Source organism: Phoxinus phoxinus, assembly GCF_949152265.1.
Source record: "Phoxinus phoxinus genome assembly, chromosome: 5".
Lineage (NCBI taxonomy): Eukaryota > Metazoa > Chordata > Actinopteri > Cypriniformes > Leuciscidae > Phoxinus > Phoxinus phoxinus.
Genome location: NC_136880.1, coordinates 37,187,235 through 37,212,037, shown reverse-complemented (window position 1 = coordinate 37,212,037; position 24,803 = coordinate 37,187,235). Strand labels below are relative to the sequence as shown.

At 38.1% G+C, this 24,803-nt stretch overlaps 1 protein-coding gene across 1 annotated transcript in view; it reads right to left on the bottom strand.

Moving 5' to 3' along the window:
• The window catches only part of ephb1 (EPH receptor B1), a 229,684-nt gene that overhangs the window by 158,004 nt on the left and 46,877 nt on the right, over positions 1 to 24,803 (bottom strand). The gene's annotated exons all lie outside the window — the stretch shown is intronic.

The following is a 24,803-nucleotide window of genomic DNA, read 5'->3' as shown; positions in this document are numbered from 1 at the left end:
TCTTTGACCAGCCGGCAGAATAATCCACATACACACACTCCACAAAACACAGATAAGATGGATGAAAGTGATAGAAAACCTGGAGTGAAACCTGACTTTTCCATCAATGACCATAAAAGCAGAGGAAACACAAAATTCTACAAAATGGGAGCCATTGCGTCCCTTATACAGTAAGTATTTATGTGGGGGGTTTTTAAGGACTTAATGAATATCCAATGCTACCTTTTACATTTTCCAAAAGCATAAACATTTTTTTTTTAAATTCAATTATCTATATGGGAATACAGTTAGCATTCAGTCTTTTTTAATTCATTTTTTTTTATTATTGAATTAATATATTATTGGAATTAATTTGTGTCCCCAGATTGAACATCAAATGTAATTTTATTGTGGAAATAATGATAGAACATTAAAGGAATACACACACACACACACAAACTAAATAAATAAATCATTTTTGGTCTGTCCTCAACCTTGCGTTTCCAATTTATCCTTGCTACTCCATAATAAATAAATAAAAATCTGAATTATAATAATTTAAAAGCTGACGCTATATTAGCATCACATATTAGAATCAAACACTGTAGCTGGAACCTCAAAAGCGCACATTTTATTACCTTTTATTACACATAATTACCTATTTTTATTTTGTTTTTGATATTGTTTGCACGCATGAGTAGACTATAATAGTTTAAAAAAAGTGACAGACGCATGCTCTGAACACTGCACATGTCAGTCCAGTGCTGTTGACTTCAGTTGTGTTGCGCTGTAGGGGCTTCCTGCACTATGGCATCATGCGTTCGAGTGCCACACAAATTTCTGGAGCCAAACCACATCAGTGTAAACGGATCAACATCCAACTCTTAAACCCACCAATGGCCATTCTCCTTCTACCCTTCCCTCTGGGTCCATCACACACACACACACACACACACTGTAAAGGCTATATGACGCACTGTGACTTAATTGCATCCCTGTGTGTTCCCGCTTGGAGCGAAGCCTGTCACACCGGGATGGTTATAACTAACGAGTGATGTCACAAGGGAGAGAAAAGATTAAGAATATCCGCTCTTTCCACAAAACAAAATCTAACGCTACGCACCGGAAGCCAACTGTCATTTCCACTCTCACTCTCTGCGTCCCTCGTATCTCAATCTCTCTGGAGTTAATCATACGCTCTCTCCTTTGATTTCTCCATATTTCAAGAGGAAGAAAGAGAAGATGATAAAGTAAGAAAGGTTCGCTCTCTTTCGGATAAATGAGGAGAAGAGGCAGATGACAAGCACTTGAGCTTCCAGCTGATGGATTCATAACATGATGTATAATTCTGTGATAACGTGACTCTCCTCCCCGGCCGTCAACAACTCACCGCGGCTGATCAAGAAAACACAGGCTACTCACTCTTATGAATCATAAACCGTATTGTCAAGCGCTTGAGTAAAGCATCAATAAGGCTCGTAAAGGTTTAATCCAAGTCAGTGGCAGCCGGTAATGCCCAGTTAACTTCCTTAAAAACAACCAATTAAATTCCAATTGAGTACCTCAGTCTAACCATGTTCATTCTCTGTATGCAGGCAAGTTCCAAACCTGCATTTGAGCTGCACACTTTTTAGGCATCATTAGGCATCAACTCACTATATTTTACTGTTTTCTCTCCAATAAATCGTTTTGGAGCCCAACTGTTCCAAATTAAGCAGCACGTTTAAGGCAGCATTCAATTATCTTTCATGAATAACTTATCATTGTTTATATTTAGTTATAAATAGCCTTCAACGTCTAACAAATAATATTTATAGATTTTTTTTTTTTTTTTTTTTTTTTTTTTACATAAACGGGTATTGCCCAAAACACACACCATGAGCACAGGGTTGAGTGCTAAGTAAAATAATAATACAATGTTTTTTTATTTTTATTAAATACAATTTAAAAAATCTAAATCAAATAAAACCAACACACAAGCTAAATATATGAATAAGATTTAATTTAAAATGTAATTATGTAAAATAAAATAGAATGCCAGTCATAAGCTATAATTGAATTAAATAAAGTAGCCTATTTAAAAACTGCTTACAGGAGCTTTGACATAGATAAAATTAAGATTGTTACGAGAAAGAGATTATATTAACACATGAATGATTTAGTTGTTATTGATCGGTGATGATTGATAAGCCTCTGTTGGAGATAATAAGAAGACGATAATTCATTATTTGATCAATTATGACATGATTGGGAGAGCAGAGAGTTAAGAGCCAATCAGAGATGCTCTTTACTGGTGTGGGCGGGGCACAGTGTGATGATTGGAAATATTAAATCACTAGACTAAAAAAAATGCACATTGTGGGTTGGCTCTGTTATTACAATCACACGCCATAATTCAATTTCTCTAAATAGCACAGTCTGTGCGCTTTCTCCAGCAGCTGGTGTCTCAGAGGAGACAGACCTCTGTACATTACTTCCCTCAGGAGATACATCCTCCTCCAGAGAAATCACTCTCAGTCTGTGTGTGAGAGGAGAACAGGGTGGTAGGTTCAGAACTTAATGGTTTTTTGAGGTCATATCAGCTGCAAGCTCATTAATATGCAACATGCGGCCTATGATAAATTATCATAATGGCACAAAGGGATCATGGAATCTTGTTAGGATGCAAAACGCCAACAACGAGATGCAAAATGGAGACCACCACAGAAACCAGAGAGTAAGAAGGTGCAAGCACAGAGTAGATCACATATTTCATGTATAACAGTCAATCTAGTGACCCGCTTTCCCTCTGTCATTTCACACAAAAGTGCTTCCTTTTATTTTCTGCTTTCTTCGGGTTTAGAAATCCACTGAGCTATTTGTCTTTGTTTTAAATCGTGCCGAGCTGAAATCGGTTACGAGGAAAAAAACGTGTATTAATTTTCTGACATCAAATAGGGATGCACATTGCACAATATTACATTTCTGACTGATATAATTAAGCCAATAATTATTTATTGTCTTATTAAATGAGTGTTTTTAAAGATTAACTTTAAAGTGGCGGTGTAAGAATTTTGGTGTGTTATTTGCTTTTTGTATTGCCAATGTGTGAACCGCTTATAACGAAACTTAAAAACGAGACCTTTCCAGAGACCACCTGTGCAGAACTGAGATCCGTTTGCCGACTCGCACATGGTCCACTCTGTGCTGTTGTGTCTCTGGACCGGAGCAGTCTGTGTGTGCGCTGCGGTGGTTAGTGTGACACTAACGTGAAATCAGACTTCATTCACCCCAATTTAAAGTATATTTTTGTCTGAATCGTTCCCTATCCCCTATATAGTGCACTATGTGTCATTCACCATGTAGAAAATAGAAATTGTGTGAACAATTGACCGATTTCAGCTACAGATTCAGCGCCTATGTATAATGTAGGAGGTGGGACGCTTCAGATTCTAGAGAGCATTTGATTGGACTGAAAATCTGATGAGAAGCTGAAGTGCAGATTGATCCATATCATTGATCCATATTGGCAGAAGTGAGGTTTATAGGTTTATAATGCTTGTATCTTCTAAAAGCGAATTTTGTCATTGATTTGGAGCACATATGGCTTATAGACAACAGTAAGGCTAAAATATTCATAAAAGCAAAAGCACTTCAATTTTAATTTCATGGGGACTTTAAATAAGCAGTGCAAACATCTGCAAAATATCTTCTTTAGAGTTCTATGGGGTGGGGGGGGGGGGGGGGGGGGTCATACAGGTTTGTAAATTATGACAGTTTTTTTTTTTTTTTTGAATTATCCCTTTAAAAGCTTAGCTTTGCAATTTGTCTATCTCAAAAGCCCACTCTCATCCTTAAGACACCGATTACGGTACATGCATCTCTATTATCCGTAAACGTACTGCATACAAACCCACCTATCCTAGAGCCCCAGCTCACTGGTTTTATTATCAAGCAGAACTTCACTCCCAAAACTTGCAGAGCCCCAGTGCAATAAGCAGAGAGTCTGTTTTAATCAGAAATGTGGTCCTGGGAGCCTGAGTGATGTCACAGGCCTTAAATAAAGCTGTGTAAATAGGCTTATTCATCTGGCTGGGTCAGAGTGCTGACTTCCATGACAGCGGAGGAAAACCTTCACCACTCACCCATTGGCAGGCGGGGTCAATAACCCACAACCCCGAGAGCGCTCGACCCCGTCTCTTTCTGCCTGTCGTATTTACACTAGGCGTTCAGGGATGAGACTTTAATATTTAATGCAGGATAGTGCCAGTACAGAAAGAGCGCATTAAACATTGAGCAGGCCTCCGTTCTCCGATCAATACTGTGGTTCTCACCATGAAATTGCTCACCTGCAGACACACATATGCAACGGGCCCGTCCAGAGCAACAGCGTGGCATTATATTGACCAAAACCTTGCACAAAGTACAGAGTGAGTTTCTGATCTAACCATAAACAAGTCTGACCAGTCAACATTGTTGGATCTGTAGTACACCAAGATACAAGCTACTTAAAGTTTAGAGCAGTTCAACTACAGCCAAGCTCCTCTTGAAGTAAAAAAAAAAAACTATAAACAAAGCTTTTATCGGGAAAAGCTCAGTTAAAATCAAGCGGCAACCTTCCTGTCTCTCTCTTAAACTGCCTTAAACTGCAATTCATCGACTGGCCGCTAGAGACAGGCTCCAAAAGAGAGTCAATCCCATAGCCATCCATGTTAAAATGCCCAACTTTACAGCAGAAAAAAATATGTTTACAGCATAAGATTAATGTTTAGCAAACAAACAGCATTGGTTAACTTACTTATAGTGGTACATGCTTGTGTACTATTTAAGTTAATGTTTATGTGCACGGTGATATAAACTGGGACCTATGTAACGGTATATTGTTTAGATGTATGGCTACAGATAGCTAGCTAAATCGATGCTAAAAACGCTTTAAAGTTGCCAGTAACTGATCAAGTTAAACTCACATTCAAGTAGTTATCTTGTTAAAGCATGCAATGTTCAACATCTTGTGTAATATTAATTGCTGTATTATTTCTGTTTGCTTGGTTTTTATTTTTTAATTTTGTAATTAATATTTTGCCATGAAAAATATGGTCACAGATGCAGACATGGCATTAAATAAAACTATACTGAGACTGTTAAGCGTGCTCATTCTTAAGGTTGGCTGCATTTACAGTTTAGCTTTCTTGTTTTTTTTTACGCCTCTTCACATTAATGTTATAGCCTCTGTCCCTGCCGACCATTCACACTGGCAGAAAAAGGAAAAATGATGAAGGAAAATATGATGTATGGTGTTGGTTATATTTTGTTCCTTTGTGCACTGGCTAAGGAGATTAGTCTTTGAGTATGAAAAAATACTCACTAAAATAACAAAAAAAACAAACATAAAAAATAAAACCAAAGTTATTCTGAGATAATGTGTAATGTAATCTTGTTTCTTGTTAAAACGGTTTTCATAAAATTGGTATCGAAAAAAGTATCGCTCAGGAAATAGTATTTAAGTCAAGGTATCGGTATCGAACATTTTCTAAAGATATGTGTGTGTGTGTGTGTGTACCTATAATCAAACTACAGTGGCAAAATCTAACATTTAGAAATATATACTGTATATATAAATATATATGTGATCATATAATGAATGATTAAATCTCCTCATCAGTTGTCACGGTCGCAACTTGTTAGGATAAAAAAAAAATCATTGACATGATAAAGCTGTGCCTGAAAATGTATAATTAAAACTTAATGAACACTGTATTTATTTGGCTCAAAACCAATAAAGAGTTTTCTGGTGCTGAATCTTGAATAGGGTCACTTGAGTGGATACATTTACACCAAAAAAAAAAGAAAGATTATAAGTGAGTCTAAAACTGATGATAATTTAATGGCTTAAATATATATATATTTAAGCCATTAAATTATCATCAGTTTTACACTTTAAACAGTTCATTAACATTAACCATCTAAACAAACCTTGAGAGAGCAGATGTTCTGACGAATTCTGACATTCATTTGTCACGGTCATGTTGCTTTGGACAAAAAATATTTACAGCTTACTATTTCAGCATCATTATTCTTTCGTTTGTTGATATAGCTACACGTATCTGTAAAGTTGCTAGTTAGGGGACAGCCAGATGGGGTGAAACAGGTCTCACATCAGCCACGACTGAACCACACACACTTATCAGATACTTCAACACCTGTCCCTCCCACTGACGGGGTGAAAATGAATCCTGAGCCACATCTGAGTGTGTGTGAGTGAGACACGGGAGAGGAAATCCTTAATGCAGGCTGTAAGAGTCGCACGTCGATGAACGGGGGAAATCAGCGAGTGTGAAAGAGAAAGAAAAGGAAGAGCGTGAGAGAAGGGACAGGCAACAACTGATCGATTCAAATGTGGGGGAAAAAACTAAGAACAATGGAGCAACAGCTTATTATCAGGATTCTTGCACAAGAAAGAGAGAGAGACTAGTCAATGTGAATGAGTAAATGGATCTTTCGGAGGACCAAATCCATTTAGTTTCCTCTAATTATTTCTAAATGACATTTGTTAATTGCAGTTTCATAATAAGTCATTGTTCTAACTGTCAGGGTTCGTGTCAGATAAATATGACTCTAGTCTCACAGACAGACTGTATTTTCAGATGCACATTGGACAGGAAAAATTACCTTTTGTGCAAACCGACAAGCTGCAATCACAGTCTTTGCACTATTTTCAGGAGTCAGGTTGCAATTTTTGTCAGTCCACCATGAAAAAAAATAAAGATTTTCATTGAGTCTTAGAAACATTCAAGAGTTTGTTGTTTTCTGGTGTGCATTTCCCAAAAGCATCGTTAGCCATGGTCACAAGTTACATCGTTAGAAACAATCAAGAGTTTGATATTATTGATAAACATCCCATTTAAAACATCCGGTTAGACACTTTATTTTAAGGTGACGTAGTTACATTGTACTTAAAGAAGTACCGATTCATAATAATGAACAACATGTAGCCTATAGAGTTACGGTTAGGGTGAGGGTTTTGTTTAGGGCTAGTTACCTTGCTCCACCCTCAAATATGATTGGACATTTGATAGGTCATGTGATTTTGATCACATGACACCACATTTGTCTAACTCATAGTTTCACTGTCATTCATGTATTTATGGAGGACCTACAAACACTAGACCTTAGTTGTCCCACATTAGGGCAATTCACCCTATGCATAATTTACTATAGTAAGTACATATAGTAAAGTGTAATTATACAATATCTACACTACTGTGTCATTAAGATTTTTTTTTTTTTATAAGAATTAATAATTTTATTCAAAAAGCATGCATTACATTGACCAAAAGTGATGGTAAAGACTTAAATTGACTTTTAAATGTATATTTCAAATAAATTATGATATTTTTTTTATTTATTACATTATAATCAAGAAAAAAAAAGTTTTCAGCATTGATAATAATAAGAGATGTTTACTGAGCACCAAATCAGATTTTTTGCTGATAATTCAGCTTTGCCATCATAGAAATAAATTACATTTTAAAATATATCAAAATATAAAACTTTTACTTCAAATTATAATACTTAATAAATCCAGCCTCGGTGAGCATAAGAGACTTCCTTAACAAATTTAACAAAAATATTACAACCCCAAACTTTTGAACAGTTGTGAATGTGGTCAATGACAGATATGGAACCATATTGTGCACCCCTAATGTGGTCCAGAACCGAAAAGTCCCGCTATGATGAGCTTGATTCACACGCTGAACACAAACCCGCAAGTGCAAGCTGTTCAAATATCCCCGAACTGCTTTAAATGAACAAATTGAATTCCATGAAAATCCATTAAGTTCCCTGAAAGCTGTTCACTGAACACGCGATTCTTCACATCCCTGGGCTAAAGTCAGATGAACTTGTTTCTGTGAGACAGACTTCCAGAGTGGGACAAACTTCAACCTTGTCAAACACGGCTCCGAAACACAGGGAGCTGATCAGCTACAGAGAAACACATCCTCCTGAGTATTCCCCACGGCCAATCACAGCTCACGAAACAGGTGCAGAATGCCAAACGACACTCTCAGCAGGCTGTCCTCCGAGGCACTTCTTTCTCTATCCCTCGTTCTTTACGGTCATAGATCATTTGCATGTATTAACATACTGGCAGAATTAGCGCCGAGCAAAATGGCCATCTTCAGTTCTCCCATAATCCCTCCTTCATTTTCTACACCACTACTAATGTATCCGTTCGCCCCACCTGCTCTTTCCATCCATTTCCTTCTTTTCTTCCCTCATTAAGTGTTTTCCTTTTCTAATAAGTCTGTATAACCGCAGGGGGTTTGCCATTTCATCGTTCAAAAGGGTGCTAACAAGTGCCCTCGATGCACCCTTTTAAGGTGCAAACACACTGACAGCGTTTATATCGTTAAAGGTCACCAAATCATGTCCTACTAAGTCGTTCTTACAAGTCTGTGAAACAGTATAAAGCATAGTAGCTAGTAGAGCTCGAGCTTATAGTTTGTTTTTGTTTTTTTCCCCCAGATTAATCGACACCGATAACTGATTGCTGGAACAATCGGTTATTGGCAAAAATACATAGGAATATTTTTTCCCAGGTTGCGTCCATTGCTTTGAGTAGCTGAGAGGGGTTTACTGACGTTATACAGTACGAGAGCGGCCTCTAGAGGCGAAATAAAAACTATCACTAACTCGTGGAGTTTGTTTTGACACGTGAGACTGCGCGCTGCACAGAGCGGGACACTTCAGGTGCGGATTTAAACCAGACAATGAAACGGTATACAGTACCCTACCATATGTGTTTTCATATAGCCTAATTATGGTAATTTGATGAATAGATGCTGCATTAGCGGAGAACAGCAGTGCTTGCTGTCGAGGCTGAGAGGACTCTAACATTAGTCGTTACCTCAAGTGGTTAAAACAATGTGGAAAAAATACACGCAAGTCCGACCCAAATGTGTGTTGTCAAGTTTGTTGCCATCTATTGCATTAGTTTATATCCAGCTGGTCGTGTTTATGCATTCATGATGAAGCTAATTTGCATATTTCCATATGCACATTAATTTATACATTTGTACATTTTAAAGTTGTATCGCTTAACATTAGAGAAATGTTTAATCAAAACATTGAAATATATATATATATATATATATATATATATATATATATATATATATATATATATAAATAAAACGGTATAGTACATTTTCATGATTTAGTGTTCACTGTTTTTAAATTTTTTTATAAAGTTCAGCACTATTTTATGTGTTATGTTTGTTTTCATGCAGTATCCATTTTAAAAACTATCAGTTGATTAATCGGTTATCAGCCAGTGTGGTCCAACCTAGTTATTGTTATCAGTAAAATCCACTATCGGTCAACCTCTAGTAATTAATTACTTTTTTAGAGTAACTTACCTAACACTGTCAGACTAGAACTATAGCGGCCTAATTTACAGATAGTATTGCAAATTATAAACTAGTTCATACCTGTTATTTAAAATATGTATTTGAAACGTCTCTAGTAAATACATCTTTTGCCTCAGAGCCAACAAAATTGTTAGCCTGGTTCTACCAGACTCTCGTACATTTCATTTATACAGCGAGTCTGGCCTCTCTCCATTGACAAGCGTTAACTTCCTTGAAGGCGGGTCCTCTGTAGAAGTTTAAAACTATTGGATCTGCCCAGAGCCACTCTCTGCCATAACCAATCGCTAACGTTTAGTCGTGATGTATGACGACTCAAACTAGCGCACAACCTCAACGTCATCGTTCTCAGCCACTCCCTCTGTTCGCTGGTTGGACCGGTAAAAATTTGACTGGAGAAAACCCAAGAATATACCACAATCCCAGACGTAGTTCTGAAGGAAAATGAAAATTGACCGGAAGTACGTAGGAGGCCGGAGCCAGGCTACAAAATTGTGGCCAGGTGATGTAAAACAAATGCATTTTTGACCCCTCTCTGACATCTGTTAAATTATTGCCCTCCCTTTCTTCCTTTGTAAAGTATTTTGTTCTTCTTTGGCACATTCAAATTAGTGCAGGAACACAATGGACAGTAAATGACATATTCTTGTTCATCAAAAAGAATATGAGAAAGGCATGTAATGGGATTGAACAGATTTCTTCATCAAATTGCTCATAATTCTTATTTAGATATATTAGGCAAATGCAGAGACAGTAACTTCTGGATGTGTGGTTTCTCTCTGTGGATACGGCCCGCATAATGTTGATTACAGCCATTAAAGTAAAGAATATTACAAGCTGAACATTTCCTAAAATCACATCTTCAGAAGCTGGAACGGAGCCGGCGTCTCAGAGCGCACCCAAATCACACTCACATTTACGAGAGCCTCCGAGCGCACATGTGTGCAGTGAGTAATGTTTTCAATCTCACATTTTCCCCACATCCCAGTTTAATTACATGAAATATGTTCAATCATCATTCTCTGGAGAACCAGCGGTAGCTTGTGTTTACGACTGGACGGCGTGAACGGAACGGGGTGTTCGGTCCCCAGTATCCTTGATAGCACAAAGCCAACCTCAAAGCTCCCTGAATAGCTTTACTGGAACATTAGATGCTCATGGAATGTTCCGTGGCATTCCGGAATCCCCCTGACATGTTAATGAATGTTCAACTGCCGTTAGTGCTCTGAAGTGATTTATATTCTATCCACCTGTACAATCAAATCTGACATTATAATGCATGCGTTTTTTTTTCTTCATCTCCCATCATGCTAATTTATGTTCCTTTGAGATCAAAGCAACACATCTGAAATGTTAAATGAGGCATAAAAAAATCTAGTTGTATTAAAATAAGCATTAAAGATAGGCAAGAATTAATACAATTATTTACGAGATATGCTGGTCTAATCGATTTAATTAGCTAATCAGCAGTGTAAAAATATCACTATGTTTTAACAGTTTAATAAAATAGGGTATTTTCTAGTTTTTAGGTTTACATTTTATACATATTTAATATTAAAATTAATAATTTATGTGAAGATCTTAATTTATCGTCTAAAACGATCTAAACTAAATGTATAATAATAACCTAAATTACCTAATAATTATTGAATTTTATATATATATATATATATATATATATATATATATATATATATATATATATATATATATATATTAAATCTGTAATATTTGCTGAGAAAGAAATTCTCAAATTTATAAATACTGTATATATATTATGTATATAAGGAGAGAGAAATGAAAGGCAAGAATGATCAAGAGAAGAAGGGAGTGAGGGAATTAGATAGAGAAGTTTTAATTGGCCTCTCATTCAAGCCTGCACGTGGAGACATGAAGTCACTGCCTGCTGCGCTCTCATTGGTTTGTTCCTCGATGGGGAAGCCCGAGAGAAATCCGACATTTCATTAACAGTTCATCTTTTAATGAGAGCTCAGAGGGACCAATCAACATGCAGTGTTTCAACACACAGCGTTCCCCATGGAAACATGTATGCTCAGCTCACAGGCCTCAACAGATGTATGCGCACATACAGTTGCATACGCTCCGCATTACAACAGGCCATCTCTGAGGTGGAATTTACCCAGAAGGCAAGTAAACCTTAAGTCGTCTGAGACACCCAAAGCAACATCAGAACAAGAGGTATTATGTTGCACAATACCAGTGGTTTTCAACATGTGTGCTGCTATTTACTATTAATACAAATAATACTTTTGTAAATATACGTAAAAATGTCTAATTAAATATAATAATTATGAAAAATAAATATTAAACTGTGTATTCACTATTTAAGCTTGCTTATTGGTTCTATTAAGAATAAAACACCAATTTATGTACCGGTAATTGGTTATCAACAGGGTCGATGAAAAGGACAAATGCAGATGTTTCTTCATCTATAAGTAAGGATAAATCAGCAATTTATCAGCAATGCCTGACATCAAAAAGAAAGCATGATCAGCCTCAGTGGAAGCTGTAATATCATATTGCGAAACTTTTTGGATTTGGCGAACGCTCCAGTGCGTATTTGTGTTTGCGCTCTAGAGAGCATCAAATGTTAAGCAATGTGTTCATCGCAGACATATCTGTTCATGAACGCAATAGCCAATAAGGTGTGTTTAGGCTAGTCAGAATCACTCACCGCTCAAAACGCCGGAGTTTTTGTTCAGTGCTGAGTTATGCAGACAGCGAAACCTCTCATTTTAACAAACAAAGTATAGACACGATGCAAAGAGATTTATTGTGCAGTGCTTTATTGAATAACAACCACCTAAACACTTCAAATGCAGAATTCACTCTCGAAATTGCAATGATTGACATAATGACAATGGACGGGACAAAAATCTGATAGATGTGCATCAAGGTCAGCGCACCCAATCTGATTCTGGAACCGGGCCCGGGCTTGGAAACCCATTATGTGCATTTTCTGTTCATTGCCAGTTTATTCAATAAAGACTATGTTAACAATCTCCGTTGCTAAGTCCTCATTAACCAACACGACAAATAGTCTGACCTGCTAAGGTTCTTGCAGTGGGTCGCGGAAACGTACGGCTTTCATATGCATCATATGCATATGCAAAAATCATTTCATATGCATAAGATTCACTCATAAGTTAGCCTAATACTGCTCTCTTCAGCTCTCTAAGGTAAAAGCAAGAAAACGTTCCTCTCATGAGATGAACAGCAGCTGTTGAAAGTCTTTTAGAAAATGTGTCTTCAAGACTTTATTTCATTAAAAAAAGGTTTGTCCTTCCAACATGTTCCAACAAATCATGCTCATGTACTGACTGATTCAATTAGCAAATTAATTTGTTCAGACTGTTCAAGTAAATTAACTGGTTCAAAACATGTTCAACTGATAAATTTGAGTGCCTATGGATATTATGTCTTCTATTTTGTGGTGCAACATTTAGTTAAATACTGCTGTTAATCAATGTTTTCAACTATGTCTAATAAAATAGGGTCAGGTGTAAATTAATTTAAAAAAAATGTGTTTACATTTAAAATTCAAATAATTGTATACACTAGGCTATATGGACAAAAATATTGGGACATACCTCTTTTTTTTAACATACAGGCGTTTCAATCAGATCCATTACCACATGTGTAGGCTATCAGCACCTAGCTATGCAGTCTAACATTTGAGAGAGAAAAAAAAGTTGTAAATACAAGTGTGGTACTGTGATAGGATGCCACCTTTGCAATAAGTCAGTTTCATGGTCAACTATAAGTTGAATTATTCGAATGTGAATTCTGCTGATCGATGGCTGAAGAGTTCCAAACATCCACTAGCATTAATATCAGCACAAAAACTGTGCGACGGGAGCTTCACGGAATAGGTTTCCATGACCGAGCAGCTATGCAAGCCTCACATAACCCAAGTACAATGCCAAACGTCGGATGGAGTGGCGTAAAGTACACCGCCACTGGAGCAGCAGAAACATGTTATGTGGAGTGATGAATCATGCTGCTCTGTTTAGCTGTCTGATGGACGAGTCTGGGTTTGGCAGATGTCAGGAGAACGTTATCTGCCCGACTGCATTGTGCCAACTGTAAAGTTTGGTGGAGGAGGGATAATGGTATGGGACTTTTGTTCAGGGGTTGGGCTAGACCCCTTACTTCCAGTGGAGGGAAAACAATGCTTCAGCATACATTTTGGACAATTCTATGCTTCCAGTTTTGTGGGAACAGTTTAGGGAAGGCCCTTTTGCATTCCAGCATAACTGTGCCCAATGCAGTGCACAAAACAAGGTCCAAAAAGACATGGTTGGATAAGTTTGGTGTGGAAGAACTTGACAGGCCCGCACAGAGCCTTGACCTTAACCCCATCCAACACCTTTGGGATAAACTGGAAAAGAGATTGCGAGCCAGGCCTTCTTGTCCAACATCAGTGCCTGACCTCACAAATGCTCTACTATATGAATGGGGGGAAAAATCCCACAGAAACACTGAAGAAACACAGAAATTTTGTAGAAAGCCTTCACAGAAGAGTCAAAGCTGTTATAGCCACAAAACGGGGACCGACTCAATATTAATGTCTATTTAGAATGTGATATCATTACAGTCCCTGTTGGTGTAATGGTCAGGTGTACCAGTCATTTTGTCCATCATACTGTTACTTACTATAAATAAAACTATATGGAATTAATAATTTATAAGATATGACTGAACAAAAAAACACAATGATCTAAATGATATAAAACTTAATTAAATCAATAAATGTGATGTTTGCTACAAGCTTCTTCTAATTTAGTTTAAATATAGCTTCCACAACACTCAATAAGGAGAAAAAAGAGAAGTGGGATGTCTTCTGTTCAGTTTAATAAGCTTTGACTCTCGGTTTGTTTTTAAACAAAGATGATTTTTTAGCTCTGTCTGACACCAGCAGCAACCTTAACAAAATCAATGCAAAAGAAAAAGAAAACAACAACAACTCCAAGTCATTCAGGGGATAAACCGACTGTGAACACACCATCAACGAACTGGAGTTATACATAACTAGCCTACGGGCTATATTTAAACTTTCATTCATTCATGACGGCAACATACGCATGTAATACAGGTAATAAATCCTGCTGCGTCACACCTGCCCATCCACGGAGGCTATTTACTACAACGCGGGCAGAGAGCATAATTGGCAACTCATGCCTATATGCACAGGAGCTTGAAGAAACAGCAGTTATAGAATAATTACAGGCATGAAGGAACCCTAATGCCTATGGAGCACTGAAATGCATGCTGGGAGCTGCTGCTCACGGGTTATAGGCAAAGACATCTAAGATGAGTTATTTAACATATTCAGACTCCTTGGCTTTTCAAAGAAGACTATTAATAAAACACTACAAATCTAAAAGAAACATGAAATGGCACTCGCAACACAGTTGACTTCCTTAACGTGACATACTTCAGGGTGAAAAGGTATTAAATAATGGGAAATAATGTATGGTGCCAAACTGACTAAAAATGCTCGATTGGATTGAGAGAATCATAATATTTGTATTGGTTTTGAGAACACTATAAACCAATTGATATGTGTTTTACACAAGAACAACGTTCACTATTGGACCAGAGACAATCCTGTATCATTAATGCACATAAGGTGAATGATTTGATTTCATGTTGTTCTGTCAATAACAGCAGCATTAAATGACAAAAATCCTAAATCTGGCCACCCAAACAGCATCTTTAGATGTCTGAATTTAATCGCAGGGTTAATAATAAGCAGACAGCATCACTGTAAACCACATTTCAACAAACAATAATTATGATATCATCAGTATATCTGCTTTATATTGATAAATCTACCTCCCAAAGAGTACTGATGGTAATATTATGGCACTGAATGATTACCATATTTATACACCTATATATTTACATGGTACTGTAATGAACCATTAATTTCCTGTCAGATGGTCTTAATAAAGTGGAAACCGCGGGAGGATGAAGGCCGAGGCGGGAGCTAGTCGGTTCGGCCCCATTCACCAGTAACAGCGGATTATCAGTGAATACCAGTTGTCTCCGACGAAAGTTTATAAAACTACCCTGTGTAAAATGATCACTACAGAGGCGGGTGTTGGTGGTGATCCTCAGCTCTCCATCAAGGTGGATCTTCACAAAATGAATCCACGTCTTCATGATATGATCGTTTTTCGGAAATTTAAATAAGGACACCGATTTGTTTTGTAAGTCATGGCATCCAGGTAATACGCATTTCCGTGACGAAGGCATAGCTAGCTAGCAAACTGTAGGCTGTAGTAACTAATAGTACTGAAAGTAACTCGAACTGATTTGAATGTGCTCCATGTTATTGTGGCCAGCCTCAGTGGCTCCAGTGCGTCATCGAACCACCGTTTTAGCCCCGCCCAAAAAATCCTGAACACAGCGATGGGGGAAAACTGTTTAATGGTCTAACTCCACAATTCAGTACTTCACAGTTCACAGTCTTTGTAATGTGTTTTAGCAATACATTTCTAACATTTAGATTGCGTTCAGCTTCTTCTTCTTTTTTATTGCTTTTACAGGGACTTTAAATAACCACAAGACCCTGAATGTTATCAAAAACAGAAGATAATTCAGCCTTGAACTTTCTCTTTCTAAAAAAACAGAGTTCTGATAGTAATAAAAGAGTACTGATGGTAATATTATGGCACTGAATGATTACCATATTTATACACCTATATATTTACATGGTAATGTAATGTACCATAAAATACATTTTATTTTATTTGAATTTCCTGTCAGATGGTCATATTAAAGTGGCATGAAGAAGTATTAGAAAAAGTAGAAGAAGAAAAAAAACCTGAATCACAGAAGGGAGAGGGGAAACGTCTTATCTTCCCCTGCACAAACGGCTCAACTGACAACACAAACACAAGCTCACCAACTCCATGCCATGACCTCAGATATTATCTGAGACAGGAAGAGAGAAAGAGATAGTTGATGTCAATGGCAGATAGAGAAAGTGAAAAATCAGTCAACTGCCCAACTCTCTCACATATGCTGGCCATTTTCCTCAAGAATAACCGGAAAGGTCTGATGACTTCTCCAGAGGTGATGAAACCGCTTCTAGAAAAGACACCCACTCAGATGGCAGATAAGACTGTGATGCCGGTACCTACCTGCACATTCCAATTAGCTTAAAAACCTAGAGTCTCACAATACAAACTCTATTCTATTCCTCATTGCTAATATAGGTTGGTTATAATGGGATAATAATGGTTGGGATCATATATAATAATAAGCATCTACAAATCAAATAAGATCTGTAAGGGATAATGTAGCTACATCCAGCCGGTTGTTATCTCAGAATAAACCCCTGACAGGGTTATCAGGACCCAGAAGTGAATTCACTAGAAAAAAAAAAAACGTTCCTAGCAAGCGTATAGTGCTGCTGACTTCAGTAACCCAGAAATGAGCCTGTGTTATCAGTTTTCAGCAGTTGTTATATATATATATATATACACCGACAAAATATATTACATTTCTGATGTTTGCATACTTTTCCACAGACCCCCTAGCATCCCTTGTTTTTACTGGTAAAGGTGTGTGTAACGTACTGCATTCCGGAAAGTCTCCACACATCACCAGCTCTAATTTAATTAACCATTTTCTCTGTGGATCTCAGAGATCATTTGAAAATCATCTCATCAGAGAGCTCTAATGGTGTGAGTGGATGAGCAGAGAATAGTTTCATCTGAGACAAAAACCTGATGACTGAAGAGACGTGCGTTTTTGTTTGTTTCGCTTTACTTCTATTGTTGGCGTGATTTCCATCACTTGATCTAATAACATTGCTGCTGTAAGACTGAAACCACCTGTGCCTGTATGGAGATAACGACAGCTTGCATAATGCGCATGGAGAGTTGACTACAGTATGAGGAATACAAGGTCATTTCAACATTTACAGGCACTAGTCTGACATTTAAGATATTGGTAGCAATAAAAAAATAAATCACAGTTGATGTTGTCAGATAAACAACATAACCATAATCTTTACTTTTCATATCGACCCAAACATTTAATTGATTTGATTAACTTTGATTTTATTTTTCCTGCCAGATGGCACAGAAATAAAATAACAATTATGCATTTAGGAGGAGAAAAAAGTTAAATCATTAGTGCTAGTTGGTGTTTTTATTACTGTCTGAATAAAAAATATTAGTTTTTCCTCCCACCACCTAAGAGAAAGTTCAAGACTGAAATGTCTTCTGATTTTGACAACATTCAGGGTCTTGTGGTTATTTAAAGGGATAGTTCACCCAAAAATGAGAATTCAAACCCGTACAACTTTCATTCATCTTTGTAACACAAATGAAGATATTTTTTATGAAATCTGATTCTGTTCCTCCATTGAAAGTCTATTCACCCAAAACTCGGATGCTTCATAACGTTTATAAAGATATTGTAAAATAAATCCACACAAACCAAGCGGCTTAATCCAAGTCTTTATATGATGAATAGATTTAATTCAGGCTTTTATTCAGATATAAACATTGATAAGTGAACATACATAGCTCCAAGATTACATGCTTGATGCGTGAGAACAAACCTCATTGGTTATTGCGTACGCTCAAACGAGCTGGTGTAACACATGAGAATGAACCTCATTGGTTCTCGCACATCAAGCAAGCATGCTTGACCGTAGATTTTTCAAAATTGAGTGCTGGAAACATTCAAAACATCTTTATTTTTTGTCTTGAAGATCCTGAAACGACAACGAGGATGAGTAATTGATGACAGAATGTCCACCTTTGGGTGAACTGACCCTTGAAACAAGTGCATAGTGCTAATATTCTGGTATCTGTTGGCCTTAAGACACTCCAATGCCAGAGATCTTGCTGCCATGAGACGGACTTTTTCACTAAAACTGAGGTAAAGCAGCCTTGACTGGAGCAGTGAGGGAATCCATTTAAACACACAACATCCCATTGTGGTTTCCTTTAACAACGGGCAAGAAACCAATCTGGGGATGTGCAAACACTCGCGCAATGGTGTTAAATATTCACTGTTTTATAGCAAGTCTTCCCTCACAGCTGAGATTCACTGTCAGCATACAGCACACAGACACACACAATTCAAAATGAATTCAAAAAAGTGTTTGGGGCAAGATACCTGTTTTGCAGAATAATGGAAGACGGATGCAGAAAGGCTGGCACAAATGTTCACAAAGCCTGTTTGGAAATCATGATTGTAAGCGCAGCTGGTGACTTAGAAATTACATACTTCACTTTAAAAGTGCCAGTTCCACTGATCGATCCATTAAGTGTCACTAGTTTGAGTCTTTAAGTCCACGCAACCTCTAACTTCACAGGTCCACGTCTCTACTAGAGCGTTTTGAGCTTTATGCCCCCCTGTAGCACATTTAATAGCTGAATAAAACATGAGCCATTACGCTTTAATGTCTCCCATTATGATTTGTCTACTTTTAATATGGAACGAAACAGAACTTTGAAAGAGCTCTGCCAGAAAGAAAGGAAACAAACCAAACTTGCGCTTTAATTAGGCAATAATGAAAGAAAAATCCATTCAGGAGATTGGAAGAAACCAACAGCAATTCGGAGGACTGTATTCAGTATGGAGTTAACAAGCCTTTTCCCCTCTGTTAATAAACATGTGGAGCTCATATGTTCTGGTCCATTACAAAGAATCGCATGGCCCATTGGGTTCTGAGGATGGGGCCCTTCGTGCAGCAGGACCGAATGAGCCGTATGAGCTGCTTGACTCTAGGACACCGTCAGAAGCACCGTTTTCCAGACAAAAAACCTATTTGCTCTTGTCTGAGGATAACAGATGTGTAAACGCTTCTGCTATAAAAACTGTGGCTTCATGAAAAATGACTAATATCAAATGATGGTAACACTTCACATAATTCCATGTCCTCTTTCATTCCCAAATAACAAAAAAGTAGCAAAAACTATTAAACCTCATTGCTAAAAAATGTATGAATGAATGAACGAACGGTATAAAAAAGTTAATGCACGTTCTTTATACTGGTTTATACGAGTTCAACACGATTTCATGTTGACTTCTATTAAATGTAGATATTTTCTCCTTTAAATTAGATCTATTGTTAAGTAGAGGAAAGTTTAATGTGCAAGTTCACTATGAGGAGTCTTTCTTGCAGACCACCTGTCAATCAGGTGCTGTAAAGCATCCTCATACTATTAAACAAAACATGTTAACGATTTAGCATCTAAGCCTTTCATATGAGCCTCGGGCCTTAAGTAAAGTCTGTTATTCCTCAGCCATTCCATGGTACACACAACCTTGATTTTAGACAGCGATTTTCTGGACGCGCCTTTGAAATGAGCCGGTCTAAATTCACATCTCTTGTCTGCGGCTAAATAAGGCTGTTCTTCGCAGGGGCACACAGTAATTTCCCCTGAAGCTATCCAGAAGTCATCTGCCTCAGACAGGCCGGTGTTCGTAATCTCAGTGGTGAGAGCTGGCTGAATGGATCTCACATTTCCCTTGACTACACTTCTCACTTTCTCTCACTATATAGCATCTCTTTCGCCCTTTTCTCTCTCTGTGCATCCATGTCCAATGCCCTGAAAAAAGTGCAGTACATCAAGATTTGAGTGGGCGAACGAGCCTTACTGTAATATATCAGCCTTTTCGTTTCATTCTCTCTGCCTCATTGGTCACCAAACAGTGCATACATGCACCTTTAACTCCCTCCGTCAGCATGGGGACAGATAAACACAATGGCAATGTTCAGAAAGCCTTCGCTTTTAATCAAACCACAGCGTAAAATGTGTTCTGGGTCATCAGGCGCCAACAGCACTGTATTAAAGTAGTTCTGTGTACGATAGTAACACCACTCTATTGTTCGTAAGGTGAAAAAAGAAAACAAAGTACAAAAAAAACCCATCTGCCTCAAATGCAATTCTAACCGACTCAAGTGTGTTTGTTTGCCCCTTCGTAGCCATAAAAAAAACGGGAAAAAAACAGACACCAAGTTCTGCTAACTCTCTCCTCCCACTCAAACTGCCCTTGGCTGGCCGTTTAAGACAGGTGTGCTGTAAACATGGCCGTCCGTGGTACCAAGGGCATCAAACTGACCCGTAGGGTCAGGACAACGAATCTCTCACCCACATGGCTAAGACTAACATGCTAACACCAGCTCCTACGCTTCCTCCGAGGCATCAACACAATAAAACTACCACTTTGCTAGAAAAGTGTACCTGACAATTCAAGCTCAGAACACAAGGTTAACAAATCACAAATATGAATACTGATGCCACCACACTCTTCTCTCAGGATGATGTGCATGCAATAGATGTCGATGGATGGATGGATGGATGGATGGATGGATGGATGGATGGATGGATGGATGGATGGATGGATGGATGGATGGATGGATGGATGGATGGATGGATGGATGGATGGATGGATGGATGGATGGATGGATGGATGGATGGATGGATGGATGGATGGATGGATGGATGGATGGATGGATGGATGGATGGATGGATGGATGGATGGAACCATCAATAGATAGACAGAAGGGTAGATGTAGGTAGGTTATCATTGTACATTTCAAAAGCAAAGATGAAAGAAAGAGGCATCATGTTATCAATTTCTGTAGTTGAGTGTCTGAAGAGATATTGGTGAAACATAAGTTTTAAATACACCAAATTCAGAGGGATAATCAATGCAAGTCTAAGGTCATCCTCTCAGTAGTGTGACCACTTTACCCCCCAAGCGTGAGCTTTAACGGTGTGACAGTGCGGAACTGCATGCAGGTATTTTGACGGCTCACATTGCTGAAGCAGTGAAAGTTTATCAGGTGTGAGATCTCCCATAGACGCCTCTCCTCTTACGATAATTGACTCTGACAAGCCTGTGCCAGCTTGCGCTAAACGAGAGTAAAATCCATCATTTTTCTTTCATGCCGTCCCACTGCTGAAAATGTTACAATTGTAAAGGGAAAATGGGGCCCCTGCTGATTAATTCATAGCAAATTCATGACTAAACTCTTGGGGCCATAATCCCACTTCCTACAACATGGCTGAGTTAACAGCAAATATGCTAATCTCCAAACCTTAATCAATTTGCTTCAAACTAAATCAAATAGTCTATGAAATGTATGCATTTTGACAAATTGGCTAATAACACAATCCCAGTCAAAGCAATACATCTACATTGCACAGTATAATGTGAATTATATAGAGGCCTATATTTGGATTTAATGAAATTGTTATAAAACAATAAACGATCATTTTAGTTTTAATGATTACACTCAATGGCCTGCAGGCTATACAATAAATAATAACGATTTCTGAAATGTACATCTACTGTAATTCACAGAATTATTTAATAATACCATGTATATATGATATATACTTGGTAGGTATTATTAAATAATTCTGCAAATTACAATGAAAATATTAAATTGAATAAAAAAAATGCCACTTGGAACTTTCTTAGGGTCTAACTTTAGAAAATTTAATTTATTGATTAGATTAATAAGGATAAAGCCATTCAATAAATATGTGGAGATACGATTTAGTGACATCAAGAACAATTGAAGGTAGTCTGTCCGTTTTGGAGAGGGGAAAAAAATCAGCAATTTTCATTGTAAGAACAAAAGATGTTCAAACATTCTTCACCCTATAAAACCTTATAAAAAATATAGTCACATGGGTTGACATGAGGGTGAGTAAATGACGAACAATTTCTATTGTAAAGTGAAGACGTTTATACAGATTTTGTGTGGTCTACACTATAATAAGAGCCCGAGGATAGCTGTAAAGATGCCAGCCAGGCCAATTTCAACGATCTACAAACTAGTCCTCTGACAGGTCACTCTGAGCTGCTGCGCCAGGGCAATGTTTAATAAACGAGCAGCAGGGTGACCTGCCGTGCAGAGGCTACAATGGATTTAGCCGATGCGAAAACAAGTTTCAAGTAAAAACAAATGTCATTGCACTTGCGTTTGCTCTCCCTCTCTTTTATCCGTCTATCTAGCCATCTATGTCTTACTCTCTCTGAGGGCTAACTGTATGTCTAGGACAGATAGCGAGGGCAGAGAGGTATACGTGTAAAAGAGCAGATAAATCTCTTTTTTTTTCTCTCCTCTCTGAGGAATACCAAACTGTCTATGTCTGAGAGATACCCAGCAGTAAGGTCTCCCGTACCCTTTCCACAACACAATTAAGCCGTGCACGGTTATTCCTCAGTGCAAAGTTTGTGTCACCGAGGCCCTACAGAGACAGCCATTGAATAGACTAACTGGCCGCTTAACCTTTTCCACGGCCAGATTCTTGCCCCAGGATTGTTTCTTTTGGAGGGTTTTTTCATCCCTTTTCTCTAGTGATGGATGTTGATTCCTCATCAGACTCATTTGGGCTCACTGGCGTATATTACAGACGGGAGAGGAAACATTTATTTACGCTGGCAAAGAGCCTCGGCGTGGGGCGAGCAAACGGCAACATGGCCGATATATGAGGCGTTTCCCATAGCCTGAATTCTGTGTTTATGTGCGCACAAGAACGCAAGAATAAACATTGAAAAAACTCGTAATTACCCCCTTCCTGCCGTCAGCTGTGTCCTTTTACATCCTTGTTTGTCAGACTGAGCTGGCCACAAGCCTTCACAAGCATAAAGATAATTTACAGCCTTGCATGTCAGGCTATACATTACGCTGCTTGTGGTCTATTGTGCCATTCTGTATGCTTCACTTATACATTTCATAAATACCGCTTTGAATTATAGTTCAAAACATAATATTTGCATCAAAAGCACCACTGCTAACCTAAAGAGCATAATTACCTACACATTTCTCTATTCAAAGCACATTGTGCCTTACAGCCAACTTTTCAAATATTTTAACGGCAATATGATTTATCTCATATAATGGCAACTCCATATTTTCACAAATAGAGGACCAATTATAAATACTAAGTGCCTTAATGACAACATGTTGTTTAAACTATAGCCTAAATATTATAAAAAGTTAACGCATTCCAAATCAATCAATCAATCAATCTCTATTGGTCCCTGGACCCCAGTTTGAAAACCCCTGCCTTCATATTTTATAGCATAAGAACAAAACAAACAAAAATGAGCTAAAAACGAGCCAGTTAGACCACAAAGGCCCCGTAAACGCAGCGCTCAATCCTGGGGTAAAGATAACAGCCCCAACAGCAGGTCTTACAGGCCAATAACCAGGCACTGTTACAACCTCTCAATGTGGCTACAGCATGATAAACGTTGCTTGGCTCAGGTCAATGGCGTTGTGAATCTGCCATCCCTTTAGTCTCTGCGACCGACCGATCCCCTCTGCTCCTAAAGGGAGCGGGTTCAGCAATTACTAAAACAGTGCAGGCAATTGGCCATGAAATATGTGCACAGCTCCAGAAATCAATAGGGCCTTATCAATGGCATAAAAGCCTTGCCACTCAATTAAAGCAATTATGCTTCACCCTACAATCACTCTTGCCTTTGCCCAAGAAGTGACTTTAAGTTGCTTTCGCACTAATGGAAAAATAAATTGCCATGATGCCGGTTCTCGCACGCAAACGGGAGTAACGTTTGAGAGGCGCAGTGTGAAGAGAGGCAGCCCAAGCCCGTAATTTAGTGGAGAGATTGCTCTTTGCACTGACTCAATGTTCCTTTTAACGAGCCACTGTGTTTCCTTTGTGAAGCCAAGGCCTCATTTCCGAATCCTGGAGAGATGGAGAATCTCTGAACATCATCCCGGTTTGCCACGTCAGCCGTAATCTCACGGCGGACGTTTAAATGACTTACAAGGTAGAGCAGCATCTCTTTGTCTGCTACCGTCGCCCTGTGAATAACGCCGCAACGAGATAAGAGCTGACAAAAGAGGAAGGGAAAGGGCAACAGCAAGTTCCATTCAAGCCACAGCGGCACATCTTTGTTTGCGGCTTTGTTGTACTCTTCTCTCTTGCCATTAAAGCCAAGTAAAAAAACAACATTGTCAAAGGGAAAAAAGAAAGCTGACATGTTCTCTTGAAACCAAATACAATTAGAGCAGATCAGCACTAAAGCTTCCTAACTCTAATTTTCTGATGGCATTTACTGAACTTTGTACGATTGGTACAGAATTGAACAAATTCTAATTATTTTTTTACTTCAAAATCTAAGCAAATATGCTCTTCTACCAAATCAAAACACTATGAGCAGATATTGTTGAAGTTTTATCCTTCTCTTTTCACAAAACCCCAATTAACCCCTGCTGGTAGATGTTGTAACTACACCATTTGGATCCAAATAGAATCATTATGAAAAAAAGTATTCAAACCATGGTTGGGCAAAATTCAGAACTAAATCGTCTCCCTATCAATTCAGTTCATTAATCTAACTGTCTGTCTGTCTGTCTGTCTGTCTTTCTTCAAA